Source organism: Delphinus delphis, chromosome 7 (assembly GCF_949987515.2).
Source record: "Delphinus delphis chromosome 7, mDelDel1.2, whole genome shotgun sequence".
NCBI lineage: Eukaryota > Metazoa > Chordata > Mammalia > Artiodactyla > Delphinidae > Delphinus > Delphinus delphis.
Genome location: NC_082689.1, coordinates 53,187,958 through 53,202,959, shown reverse-complemented (window position 1 = coordinate 53,202,959; position 15,002 = coordinate 53,187,958). Strand labels below are relative to the sequence as shown.

The following is a 15,002-nucleotide window of genomic DNA, read 5'->3' as shown; positions in this document are numbered from 1 at the left end:
TTTGACAATCTCCAGATAGGATACTAATTAATCCTTCAGATACTGGCAAAGTTAAAAAAAAAACTCATATCCAAATTAACGGGAAGAGTTGTTTGGTTATTTTCCATGGCAGATTCAGATTATGGAAAATAAGGGATAATATAATAATGCTTATCTTAGAGTTTGTCTATGTTGCAATCATCAATGTGTGATCTCCAGAGTCTTAAATGCTGCTCTGCAGCTACTATGATGCCAAATGATCATTTTACATAAACAACAAGAAAAACCTGGCACTAGAGATACTACTACCATCACAAACTTGATATACAATCATGACCCACTGAATAACAGTGCAGATAGGGATTGATTACATCTCCAGAAGATAACAGTCTATCCTTCAGCTTAGACTGAGTAACCAGAAGGGGTATTAATAAAATGAAAAAAACAAAACAAAAAAACTGCCTTGATGACAGCCAAGAATTGACAACTGACAATTGACAACAGAAACCACAATTTGTAAAATGGATTTCCACTCATTTGCAAAAGAGAAAAATTAAACCAATCTAAGTCATGATATACAACATGGATTATTTAGAGTCAAATTCTTATTTCTGGTTAGTCCAGACCCATCTAACCCACACAAAATGGTGTCCGCATGGACTCGCGCGTTCTAAAGATACGACCACTTACTGTTCCAGCAACTCTTTAGTTCACAAATTTTCTCTAGTCTACAAATTCCTGCCAAGACCATCTGATGACTACTAGGTACGTTACTGGGGATTTTTCATTGATGGGCTTTAACATACAAGACAACTGAAGCACTTTCTCCAACAATTCAATAGCATGGGGGACAAAAAAGGAAACGAACGGCACAGCTGTTAAAGAATAAAAGAGGTCTAACAGACTTAACATATGTAATATGTAGACCTTGCTTAGATCCGAAGTTGAACAATTTGCCCTACTCTAAAATGGGATTTCTTTATATAGCAGGACTCATGCTAACTTGAATTCAGCACTAACTCCTCTATGGAGCCTTTCTTCTAAAAAAGGAGATGGACTGAAGGTCTTTTCTCTTCATGGGAGACAAAATAATGGAAGAAAACACTTTCTAGTCCACTAAGACTGTGAACTTGCTGACAATTTTTATATTCACATCATGGTTTTCTGGGTAGAAGAATGAGAAAAGGGTGGGATCTGGACTCTCAGAATTACTTAAATCCTTAGATACATATTTTCTACCCAAGAGAACTTATCTTAGCATGTACCCGAAATAAGACTCATTTCAAAATCAGCTGTTACCTATATAGTGTGCCCAAATTGATAATAAAGGAGATAGTTTAAGCTTTAGTGCCAATAATATACAAACTTTAAAATAGCATTTTCCTCAACTATATTACAGTTCTTCAATGAGACAAGTCATTTTAAAATAATACGATGATGGGACTGCCCTGGTGGTCCAGCGGTTAAGACTCCGTGTTCCCAATGCAGAGGGCCTGGGTTCAATCCCTGGTTGGGGAACTAGATCCCACATGCCACAACTAAGAGCCTGCATGTCGCAACTGAAAAAAGATCTCGCATGTCGCAATGAAGATCCCGCGTGCTGCAACTAAGACCCGGTGCAGCCAAATAAATAAATAAATAAATATTTAAAATAATACGATGATCAGTGTCCCAAAGCTGATAGGAATAGTGCAGTGGTGTACGCAGGCGGCCCAACACCATTCAAAACCAGCCAATGGAAGAAATGCCAATGTATACAGTAGCCCCCAACAAACTAATTTGCCATCCACACTAACAGATTCTATAGCACATTACAATGATGTTTCTGAGATATCCAGAGATGAACTAATTACATTTCCTGTGTTAGAAGTCAGAAACATGTAATTTAGAGTAAGATAACAATAACAAGAATAACAAATAATAATACATTATTATAGCCACAAAGACACTATGCCAGGCACTTCATTTATATATTCTTAATTCAACCTTCATGATTACCCTGCTTTCGTGATTTTTTAAGTCTTATTTTTCAGTGAGAGAATTGAGGTACAGAGTTGAAGCAATGTGTACAGTAAATCACAGCTAGTAAACAGCATTAAAATTCAAAAAAGTTTATCTGATGCTAAAACCATCTGATATTGTATCCCAATGAAAATGCCAACATTAATAAATTGATGCCAAATTGGTAAATTATAAAATGTAAACAGATATGATCTCTATTATCCAGAAAATTTTTCTTTTCTAAACTGATCCATTCTTCTGAAGTTCCAGATAGTAAAGCTTTTGATGTTAATATAATGAGGCACTACTTCTTTTTAAACATGAATAATTTTAAGGATTCCCTTGTTTAATCTGCATACCTAGAATTCACTGTGACCAGGTAGGTACAATATGAAAAAATAAATCACTTGACTCTATTGTGCAAGACCTAGTATTTTCCTTGACTATCCCTCTTGGGTCTTAAACCTGGTTTCTCTTCTCAACCTACCTACACACAGACACAGGGCAATTTTTAATGCCTTTTATTTCAAATTATCTCATCCATTTAAATTTAATGACTTTTCTGATCAGTGTCATCTTTCACCTTTCTTCCGTTTAACCATCATCATCAAACATTTTTCTGGCAATCAAGTACAACCTGTTACATTTCTACCTCCCAAAAGGTAAGTGTGAAATTGACAATACTGCAGACTGCTACCCAGTTCTAACAAAAAATGCATGAAGTACTATCATCATCCACATTTATATAGAATATGCCTGTAGGGAAATAATGAGAGTTCAACATGTGCATGCTTGATACTTAGACTAATTGGAAATTCCTGCAATGAGAGCAATTTATCTAGAGTTTATAGCTCTCACTGCTCTTCTTAGCATCACTGTGTGGATTTTATGATGAATTATTAAATTTCTCTCTCCTTGTCACAAGTAAGCAACTCAGCAAAACCACACCTGCTCTCCTGAGCAAGAAGGATATTTTATAATAAGATGTAGCTTCAGCAAGCATCAGAGAGCAAAATATTCAATAAGATTTGTAAGAAATGCTTTAGACTGTTAACTGGAAACTCTGAAATTATAAATTCCACAGTTATCTCAAATATTCAGAAAATGAGAAAATATTTAAGTAATGGCTGAAACGCAATGCTTTCTCAATCATTTCGGTATAACACATCTATCATTGTCCCTTAGGTGTCCTCAACCTATGTTGGAGGAACTTGTGGAAGCATACTGTCCTAAAATTGTTAAAAGAAGTCAAAGAAGGACTTCCCTGGTGGTGCAGTGGTTAAGAATCTGCCTGCCAGTGCAGGGGACACGGGTTTGAGCCCTGGTCCAGGAAGATCCCACATGCCTCGTAGCAACTAAGCCCGTGTGCCACAACTACTGAGCCTGCGCTCTAGAGCCCGTGAGCCACAACTACTGAAGCCTGTGCACCTAGAGCCCGTGTCCCACAACAAGAGAAGCCACTGCAATGAGAAGCCCATGCACCACAACAAAGAGTAGCCCCCACTCGCCACAACTAGAGAAAGCCTGCGCGCAGTAAGGAAGACGTACTGCAGCCAAAAAAAAATTAAATTAAAAAAAAAAAGTCAAAGAAGTGGATTTCCTTTAGTTTGCTCTTCTGCATTCTAAATAGTAACAGCAGGTGTGGCAAACTCCAAACATTAAAACAGAGTTAAAAACAAACGTTAGTTGCCCAGTGGAGAAAATAGAATATTAAATAGTATTCAAAATAAAAGCTAGTTTAAATCTGTTCTTAATAAAAAAAGGCGATGGTATCCTCGGGAAAATCTACTAATAGGACCCAAGCTCCTGACCCTTCCAAATAGTGATTTTCCTGTTCAGGGAACAGATAGGAGTAACAGATGGGTCACAGTTCTTTGTGTTTTTTTTTTTTTTTTTTTGGCCGCAGAGCATGGCTTGTGGGATATTAGTTTCCCGACCAGGGATTGAACCCACGCCCTCCACAGTGAAAGTGCAGAGTCCTAACCACTGGACCACCAGGGAGTTCCCTGGCCACAGTTCTTAAGCATTAATGACAAAATTGATATGGCTTTTCCCTATTTGTACTGAAGGAAAACTCCATTGTTTAAGAAAAGTGATTCCTTAGTTTTTCTTGCTGTATTTTTGGATATATACATATTAGTGAGAAATTTGCCCCATGATATGCCACATAAGAAAAAAAATGATACTGTAATTTGAATTCAGCACAGGTTCACAATTTCAAGAAAATAAAAGGGCCAAAACTTTTTAGGAAAAGTCACCAGGGTGACAATCCCTTATCTGCAATTCTGAAATCTGAAAAGCCTTGAAATTCAGATTTTTCTTTAGCTTGTGCCAAACTCATTTGGCAGCAAAATTTGACATGCACTAACTTGAGACGTAATGTGATTCTTCACTTGATGCACTGTGGAAATATTACATGTATTTGATTACAGGATGTTGCCCTGGATCCCCAAAGGGGAACTACTTAATAAATATATCTGCACTGTATTTCTTCTCTATAATCTGAACAAAATTCTGAACATCAAATCAGAATTACAAATAAAGAACTGCAGACCTGTCCTCCCTGTTTGCTTCCTGGTACACCATTGTACATCAGGTATGCACTCTGATGCATAACCATTTGAATAACTGAAGGTTACCATGTTGAAGTACAGGGTTAAAAACTGTGCAGATAGTATTGGATATTGTTTGGGTTTTTAAGTGATGAGGAATAAACAATATAAAAACCCTTGACTGGTCTCTGACCCTATGTAGGGGAGACAGGACCAACTTGGGGACATCTTAAGACAGTGAGACTCAGATGAGTTAAAAAAATGACAAAAACCTAAAAGTTCTTATCATTTTAAGGAATCAGTAATACCAATATTCATATTGAAAATTACTCATTATAAACTGGGAGGAGGTATTACCCCCCCATTCATTTCCTACACGATGAAACCAGTCCAAATTAGTCTGTGTTTAAGTTACCAAAGACATTAAAGTGATATGATCATTTGGATATACTACTTAAACACTTTTTAAGTAGCATTCTTTTGCTGGTACATAGGAAGATCCATCCTGTTATGTGCTGCTTTTCACCAGAATGCAGGCTCTATGACAGCAGGGAAGTTGTCAATTTTTGTGTTTCCAAATTTCTATCAGCTATTTCTTGATTTATAGTATTGATTTCCACATGAATTGGTTTTAAAGAAAAATTCTATATGTTGAACTTCTTTACTGATTCATTTAAATATAAATTATGTCATTTATGGGGCAAATGCCCTGGATCCTACCCCCTTTCTACTTCCAGTCTCTTTCTCTACACAACCAGGTTTTTTTGGTAGATGAGTCCACACTGGCTGCCTCTAATTCTTAATCTCCCATTAAGCCCTCTTACGCACCACAATCTGGTTTTCCACTCCCACTATTACATAGTACTTGTCAAGGTTACATAATGACCTCCTTGTTGCTAAATCCAGGGGCCACTTCCTTATTCTATGATGTTGTTTCTAGCACTTGGTACTGCTAACCCCCTTCTTGAAGTTCTCACTTCTCAACTTACGGGGGTGCCAAGTTCATCTGGTGTTGCTCTTGTATGTCTCTTCTTCTGTCCACCCCTCTAACATTTTACTATCCCATAGAGTTTAATCTTTGCTCATGGATTTTTATCTGTTTTGTTCATTGCTGTAATCCCAAAATAGAAGTCTCAATATTTGTTAAATGAACAAATGAATAGTGCTTATCTTTTCTTTCTCCATATTCTTTCTGGAAGACCATCTCCACCCTCACATCTTCAACTCATATTCATAAGAATGACTTTATTCCAGCTCAATCTTTTCTACAGTGTTCCAAATCTTTATCGCCAAATGCCTATAGAAACCTCCATGTGGATGTCCCAAAGGCCCTCTGAACTAGGGGAGTCCAAACTGGAACTCATTTCCTCCTCTCCTAAAACCAGCACTTCCTCTAAGATATTACCTGTAAAGCTAGCCAAGTCACAGTTTCCTTTTCCTCACTCCCAGTCAGTCATCAAATCCCACTGATTTTGCTTTCTCAGTTAATAGGAGATAAAATCAAATCTCCCCATTCTCTCTGCCACTGTATACAAGAGAAAGTAGGGGGAATGCTCCATTTAGGGAAGATCCCATAATAAGATAATCCTCATTTCATTTTAGAAGAAGGCAAGTCGGTTTTGACCTAACAAGATTTCTCACAAGGTCTTCATCTCTTGGCTATAAGAACTTGCCCAACTTGCCTCTAAAAAATATATGCATACTACTAACCTGTAGGGTTCCACTGCATTCTACCCATGCAGGGTAAAAAGATCATTTAAATATCTGCAAAGCTACCCACAGAGAAATCAGGCCTTAAATTAAAAGTATATCTCACTATGATAAAAACTGTAAAAAATACAAACACATGAGGGCTAAACAATACACTACTAAATAACCAAGAGCTCACTGAAGAAATCAAAGAGGAAATCAAAAAATACCTACAAACAAATGACAATGAAAATATGATAACATAAAACCTATGGGATGTAGCAAAAGCAGTTCTAAGAGGTAAGTTTATAGCAATACAATCCTACGTCAAGAAACAAGAAACATCTCAAATAAACAACCTAACCTTACACCTAAAGCAATTAGAGAAAGAAGAACAAAAAAACCCCAAAGTTAGCAGAAGGAAAGAAATCATAAAGATCAGATCAGAAATAGAAAAAGATATGAAAGAAACAATAGCAAGATCAATAAAACTAAAAGCTGGTATTTTGAGAAGATAAACAAAATTGATAAATCATTAGTCAGACTCATCAAGAAAAAAAGGGAGAAGACTCAAATCAACAGAATTAGAAATGAAAAAGGTGAAGTAACAACTGACACTGCGGAAATACAAAGGATCATGAGAGATTACTACAAGCAACTCTATGCCAATAAAATGGACAACCTGGAAGAAATGGACAAATTCTTAGAAAAGCACAATCTTCCCAGACTGAACCAGGAAGAAACAGAAAATATAAATAGACCAATCACAAGCACTGAAATTGAAACTGTGATTAAAATTCTTCCAGCAAACAAAAGCCCAGGACTAGATGGCTTCACAGACAAATACTATCAAACATTTAGAGAAGAGCTAACACCTATCCTTCTCAAACTCTTCCAAAATATAGCAGAAGGAGGAATACTCCCTAACTCATTCTACGAGGCCACCATCACCTCGATACCGAAACGAAACAAAGATGTCACAAAAAAAGAAAACTATAGGCCAATATCTCTGATAAACATAGATGCAAAAATCCTCAACAAAATACTAGTAAACAGAATCCAACAGCACATTAAAAGTATCATACACCATGACGAAGTGGGGTTTATCCCAGGAATGCAAGGATTCTTCAATATACGCAAATCAATCAATGTGATACACCATATTAACAAACTGAAGGAGAAAAACCATATGATAATCTCAACAGATGCAGAAAAAGCTTTTGACAAACTTCAACACCCATTTATGATAAAAACTCTCTCAGAAAGTTGGCATAGAGGGAACCTACCTCAACATAATATGAAAAACCCACAGCCAACATCATTCTCAATGGTGAAAAACTGAAACCATTTCCCCTCAGATCATGAACAAGGTTGCCCACTCTCACCACTATTATTCAACATAGTTTTGTAAGTTTTAGCCATGGCAATCAGAGAAGAAAAAGAAATAAAAGGAATCCAAATCGGAAAAGAAGAAGTAAAACTGTCACTGTTTGCAGATGACATGATACCATACATAAAGAATCCTAAAGATGCTACCAGAAAACTACTAGAGCTAATCAATGAATTTGGTAAAGTAGCAGGATACAAAATTAATGCACAGAAATCTCTTGCATTCCTATACTCTAATGATGAAAAATCTGACAGAGAAATTAAGGAAACACTCCCATTGACCACTGCAACAAAAAGAATAAAATACCTAGGAATAAACCTACCTAAGGGAACAAAAGACCTGTATGCAGAAACTCATAAGACACTGATGAAAGAAATTAAAGATGATACAAACAGATGGAGAGATATACTATGTTCTTGGACTGGAAGAATCAACTTTGTGAAAATGACTATACTACCCAAAGCAATCTACAGATTCAGTGCAATCCCTATCAAACTACCAACGGCATTTTTCACAGAACTAGAACAAAAAAATTGCACAATTTGTATGGAAACACAAAAAAATCCCAAATAGTCAAAGCAATCTTGAGAAAGAAAACCAGAACTGTAGGAATCAGGCTCCCAGGCGTCAGACTATACTACAAAGCTACAGTAATCAGGACAGTATGGTACTGGCACAAAAACAGAAATATAGATCAATGGAACAGGACAGAAAGCCCAGAGATAAACCCACGCACATATGGTCACCTTATCTTTGATAAAGGAGGCAAAAGTATACAATGGAGAAAAGACAGCCTCTTCAATAAGTGGTGCTGGGAAAACTGGACAGCTACATGTAAAAGAATGAAATTAGAACACTCTCTAACATAATACACAAAAATAAACTCAAAATGGATTAAAGACCTAAATGTAAGGCCAGACACTATAACACTCTTAGAAGAAAACATAGGCAGAACACTCTATGACATAAATCACAGCAAGATCCTTTTTGACCCACCTCCTAGAGAAATGAAAGTAAAAACAAAAACAAACAAATGGGGCCTAATGAAACTTAAAAGTTTTTGCACAGCAAAGGAAACCATAAACAAGTCGAAAGGACAACCCTCAGATTGGGAGAAAATATTTGCAAACGAAGCAATGGACAAGGGATTAGTCTCCAAAATATACAAGCAGCTCATACAGCTCAATATCAGAAAAACAAACAACCCAATCCAAAAATGGGCAGAAGACCTAAATAGATATTTCTCCAAAAAAGATATACAGATTGCCAACAAACACATGAAAAGATGCTCAACATCACCAATCACTAGAGAAATACAAATCAAAACTACAATGAGGTATCACCTCACACTGGTCAGAATGGCCATCATCAAAAAAAATCTACAAACAATAAACGCTGGAGAGGGTGTGGAGAAAAGGGAACCCTCTTGACCTGTTGGTGGGAATGTAAATTGATACAGCCATTATGGAGAACAGTATGGAGGGTCCTTAAAAAACTAAAAATAGAACTACCATATGACCCAGCAATCCCACTACTGGGCATATACCCTAAGAAAACCATAATGCAAAAAGAGTCATGTATCACAATGTTCACTGCAGCTCTCTTTACAACAGCCAGGACACGGAAGCAACCTAAGTGTCCATCGACAGATGAATGGATAAAGAAGATGTGGCACATATAGACAATGGAATATTACTCAGCCATCAAAAGAAACGAAATTGAGTTATTTGTAGTGAGGTGGATGGACCCAGAGTCTGTCATACAGAGTGAAGTAAGTCAGAAAGAGAAAAACAAATACTGTAGGGTAACACATATATATGGAATCTAAAAAAAAAAAAAAGCGTCTGATGAACCTGGGGCAGGACAGGAATAAAGACACAGACGTAGAGAATGGACTTGAGGACACGGGGAGGGGGAAGGGTAAGCTGGGATGAAGTTAGAGAGTAGCACTGACATATATACACTACCAAAGGTCAAATAGATAGCTAGTGAGAAGCAGCTGCATAGCACAGGGAGATCAGTTTGGTGCTTTTTGACCACCTAGCGGGGTGGCATAGGGAGGGTGGGAGGGAGACGCAAGAGGGAGGGGATATGGCGATATACGTATGCATATAGCTGATTCACTTTGTTATACAGCAGAAACTAACACAACACTTTAAAGCAATTATACTCTAATCAAGATGTTAAAAAAAGGGCTTCAGTGGTGCAGTGGTTGAGAGTCCGCCTGCCAATGCAGGGGACACGGGTTCATGCCCCGCTCCGGGAAGATCCCACATGCCGCGGAGCGGCTAGGCCTGTGAGCCATGGCCGCTGGGCCTGCGCGTCCGGAGCCTGTGCTCCACAACGGGAGAGGCCACAACACTGAGAGGCCTGCGTACCACAAAAAAAAAAAAAAAAGATGTTAAAAAATAAAATCTCACTATGATATATTCAATCATTCCACACTTTCTAAATTTCCTTCTAAATTTCAAAAATGAAAATTCTGTCTCAGTGTATCAACAATCTATATCCTTATATTACTCTTTGACAGAAAAGAGTTCTTGGGGTAGCAGTCCCTCTAATTGCTGAATAAAATAAATCCTAAGGGACATCGTTACTGCTACTGTACCCTCAATCACTTGTACTTGACCCCACCTCCCACAAGCCCACCTCGTCTCGCCTCAGTTTCCCCACACTTCACTTGGTTCACAGCTCAACTGGCTGGCAAAAAAATTTTAACTTTCCTCATTAACCCCAGCACCTCATTCACTGGACAAATATTACCACTATCGGTTTTACTGGTCTGTGATTAAGCTCAATTTATACCCATTTTCAAGATAACAAAGAGACAAAACCTTACATTTCAAACCTATATCACAACGCTCACCACTTTACTTAATATATATCTTATGGCAAAGAAGTAGCTCTAGTGCTTCTAATCACCCACTGAATAGCTCCTTTTTCATTTTGTCTTAAAGTTTGTATTTGTGCAGGGGAGTCTCCTTTGTGAGGTCATAAAAACTGAAAAATTTTGTACAGATGAGAAAACAGAACTAAAAAAATAATAATAATGAGGCTGGTGCCATAATTGATAATTATATTAAAAAGTGGTTCACTCTGTAATGACCTATATGGGAACAGAATCTAAAAAGAGTGGATATATGTATAACTGATTCACTTTGCTGTACAGCAGAAACTAACACAACACTGTAAATCAACTATACTCCAATAAAAGTTAAAAAAGACAAAAAGCTTACAAACTCCTAAAAAAAAAAAAGTGGTTCAGAAAAGCACTTGCTGAGAAAATGAGGAAGTATAAGGTTAAGAGAAAAAGCCAGATGGTCTTTTTCTACTTTCTTACCTTACCCCCATTCTTTGGAAACAAATTAAGAATAGAGGGTTAAAGGCATTGTCTGTTGTATAGTGAGGGGAGATATATGTTAAGCTGCACAGGAGGCATTGAGGTCTGAGAGATGAGAGTTCCTATCATCAGGCAGAGCAGAGAAGTGCTATAGCAAGGTTATAAACTCAATACTACTGGAAAAAAGGAAGTGCAACTAGGTGGGTCTGGGGCATATAGAAAGAAATGGGTTTAGAAGCTGAATTTTGAAGGACAAGTAGGAAAGGGAGAAAAGGTCATTCCAGCAATGAGACAGCATCAGTAAGGACTCAGAGAGATGAAAGACCTTGTAGAAGAACACTGGATCCTTGAAGTTCGTGGTCACTGTTATATATCCAGAACTTAGGACAGTGCCTGCTACTTAATAGGTTCCAATTCTAATATCAAATATAAAAAGAGGTGTGTGGACTTTTGATTATTGCTCCTATTTCTTAACTCCCTATAATGATATTTTGACAACTTCTTTACCAAGGAATACCACAGCAGCCTTGTCCCACATATCAACTCCTATTTCTAGGAACAGCCAAGCTATATGTCATCAATTGCATCATGACAGTCCTATCAGGTGCCATTCCTTATCTGTCTTCATCCCACATTAACCTGGAGAGCAGCTTGAATATACCTCCCTATTGCCATGAAAAAAAGAAACAAGAACAAAAAAAAAAAAACAAAACAAAAAAACCCAGTTCCTTTGAAGGCACTGCAAGAGGAAATCTGATCCTGGAGGTGCAGTTACTTCAACTTACCAAAACAAGTCTAATTATTGAGGATGCTGCATGCTTTCCAACATTCATACCACTTTGTCTCCCCTCACCCCAAATCTGTTCATCAGCTTGCCTAACTAAGTATATGGGCCGGATATGTTCACCAACTCTCACTGCACAGCTTTATAAGTGGGCTTGCTGAAGATTTAATGAAAGCGCCATTTAGTAAATCACATTCTAAGTTTTAAAGAAAACTTGGATGCCGTGTCCTCCACAGAGAAGTTTATGAACTATCCCCTAGACACACAGCACTACATTCTACTCCAGAGGCTCCTGTCCCCAGGTTTAGAAGAAAGCTGTCCTGGTAAACTAATTCAGGAAAGGACTCAGAGAGTAGCTTTTGAGATGGAAGTACTGAATTCTAGTCTGATCCATTTATGAGTTAGGATCAAAGTCAAGTTAAACATGAACCTCCACTGGGTCTCTCCCTCCAATTAGCCAAACTATTCGATAATTCCAGGAGCCCTTATGTCCCCAGGCCAAGGCAGCCCACACCATCTTTTTGGTATCTGTTCACTGGGAAAGATTTATTAACTTAGCTACAAATAGCAAAGGCTTACTTTAATCATTGCTTCCTCTCCAGATATATTATTTCTGAAGAAAATGCTTTGAAAGTTTGTACTCTGTTGTAGGCCTTGAAATGTCTCTTCCAATGTCCACTTGGGAAATGTATATACTGAGATAAAATATTCAGGCTACAGGTTTATTACGTCTGGAAGTTTGCTAACGCTAATACGTCAGAGGCCTTTTTGTTCCATTATCCTCCCACGCTAGGATTCTCAGATTTAAACAGAGAAGTAGAGAACTGCAGCAAGGAAGCCCTCCAAGTCATTAGTGGGATCAGCTATATTACCAATAGCCACTTCTTTCTTGAACTAGCTCTAGGCCAGTCATGACTTATATCAAGTTAAGGATATACCAGGTAGTACAAGATTCAGTCCAAATACAAGTGAACCATAAACAGAAAATAATGTTCAAGTTAAGGCATGGGCATTATAAATACACAATGTATCACTCTGTACACTCTTAGGTGGTCTCAGATACAAGGAGCCACTGCAGAACTCTTGGCAATGCACAATCATCAGGGAGGAGACTTAACCTCTAACAATGCAGCAGCTGGGAAAAAGGACAGAGCTAAGAAGACTGGTTTAGGAAAGACAGTCGAGCAATCTAGGAAGTGTCAGAACTCCAGAAGTGATTGGAACTAAGCTATGCAACATGAGGAAGGATGTGGCGGCATAATAAGGGAAATACTGGCTGGCCACAGATCAAACACTTTGGAGCAAAGAAGGCAGCAAACCTGATTCTGGGAGTAGGGGTGAACCACAGCCGATACCTAGGAGATGGGCTAGAACAGTGGCTCTCAAACTAACTGGCATGAGAATCTTGGAAATGCTCTGGCAAAAAAGAGAGTGAAGGGTCCCTCATTCCCCAGCTTCTGATTCAACAGGATTGGGGTGAAGCTCAGTAATTTACATTTCTAACAAGTTCCATGGAGATACTGACGCTACTAATTCTCCTGATTCAGGACACCACATTTTCAGAACCACTCGGTCAGGCAGGATATTAAAGGTTCTTGGCCTCTGAAGTCTCAGTGCCTTACATGCATTATTTTTCTTCAACTTCAAAACAACCTGTAATTTTTAGACGAAGCAGCTGAGACTAGAGATGTTAGGTAATCTGCCCCAAGTGACAGACCTAATAAGTTCTGAAACAAGACTGGAATCTTTGGTTTACTAGTCTTTCATCCAGTACCAATTCAAGTAGGCCTCCTCCTCCTCCTACAGATACTAGACGCTTCTTGTAATCAAGATCACACTTTTAATGCCAATTCTAAATCCACTTTTCCACAGTAGGATGTTAACTGAGGTGAACTGACAATCCTAAAACAAGTTTAAATACAGATCAGGAGGAGTCCAGTTAACTGGTTTTCTGAAGCCCAAGTTTGCTTGTTTCTCTATCTGTTATTCCTAGTCTGTGGAAACCTAAAAAAGCAAACTCTTACCACACTTTCAATCACTTAATTCTTGCATCTGGAATAGGCTTTCCCCATTTTTTTCGTTCTCCATTTATCTCAAAGAATTGTTTTAAGAATTAAGCGAAAATCGGTAAACTGATGATTGCAGTTGGAGTCAGTAAAATTAACTATGATATTATATTACCGTTACGTGCAAATGTACGTACTATAGGATTGGAGCTCGATAGAGATGTGGAGACTGGAGACCCAAGTTTGAGAGTTATCACCTTATTGGCGGTAGTTCAGGTTATGGAAGGATAAAGGATGACAGAGGAAGAACACATGTAATGAGGAACGAACAGTCTCCAGTAATAAATACTAGTAAGCGTCAAAAATTACGCGGCAAATGAATGAAAAAGAAACGACTAATGAAATTTTAAAGAATCAGTCACATTACGCCGCAAAGAGAAATGAGAGTGAAACTTCCACTGTTTTTAAATTAACTACCATTCATGGATCCCACAACCGTGGCCCGAGGCCGGGGCACTAAGAAAAGGGCCTTGGGAAGCCCAAACGACTCGGGAGGCTCTAAGTGATCCGCGCCCAAAACACACGCACGCGAAAGGCGAGAGTACCAGCACCGGTGCTGGATTCCACAATAAAGCCACTGCGGAGAGACAGGCCCAGGAACCTCTCGAGGAAGCTACTCTGTCCGCACAGGCGGGGCGGGAGTTCACCGCTGCCCCCTCCCCACCCGACCCGCTGGCACTCCTCGGCCCGACCGACACTCACAGCCCAACCTCATGGGCCAGCGCGCGGCGGGAGACCCAAGCGCACCCCAGAGTCGCCCACGGCCGTACCAGCGAGTCCGCACCCACTCCTGGTTCCCCTTCACTTCCCACCTGGTCTGGCAACCCACCACCCCCACTTCAGTTCGCTGCCTGTAGCTAGTCTACGGAGTTCGGTAATTACCTGGCGCTCCACCGCGCCGCCATTACACCGGACGCACGTCACTTCCCCTTCCCGGCCCGGCGGTAAGAGGAAGGCGGAACGTGAAATACATAAAAACCTGACGCTAAACTGACTTTGATACCTTATCCTATTAATTTATTTAAAGTACCATCTTGTAATACCAGATACAGAGCCGTCGATCCGGCCACATTTTTCCCTTCCCAAGACGCCGAAAAAAGAGAAGTTGACACAAACTACAAAATCCAGAACCCACCGCCAATGAGGACGGAAATTACGTGCTCAATTGTAGGCTGAGAAGGCAGCAAAGCACGACGGGAAT

The 15,002-nt window shown here is 39.0% G+C and overlaps 1 protein-coding gene across 1 annotated transcript in view; it reads right to left on the bottom strand.

Moving 5' to 3' along the window:
- CWC22 (CWC22 spliceosome associated protein homolog) overlaps positions 1–14,721 on the bottom strand; it is a 63,808-nt gene extending 49,087 nt beyond the window's left edge. The window contains exon 1 of the mRNA XM_060016500.1: positions 14,684–14,721. The gene's annotated coding sequence lies outside the window, so the exon portion shown is untranslated. The remainder of the gene's footprint in view (positions 1–14,683) is intronic.
- Between the last annotated feature and the right edge of the window lie 281 nt (positions 14,722–15,002).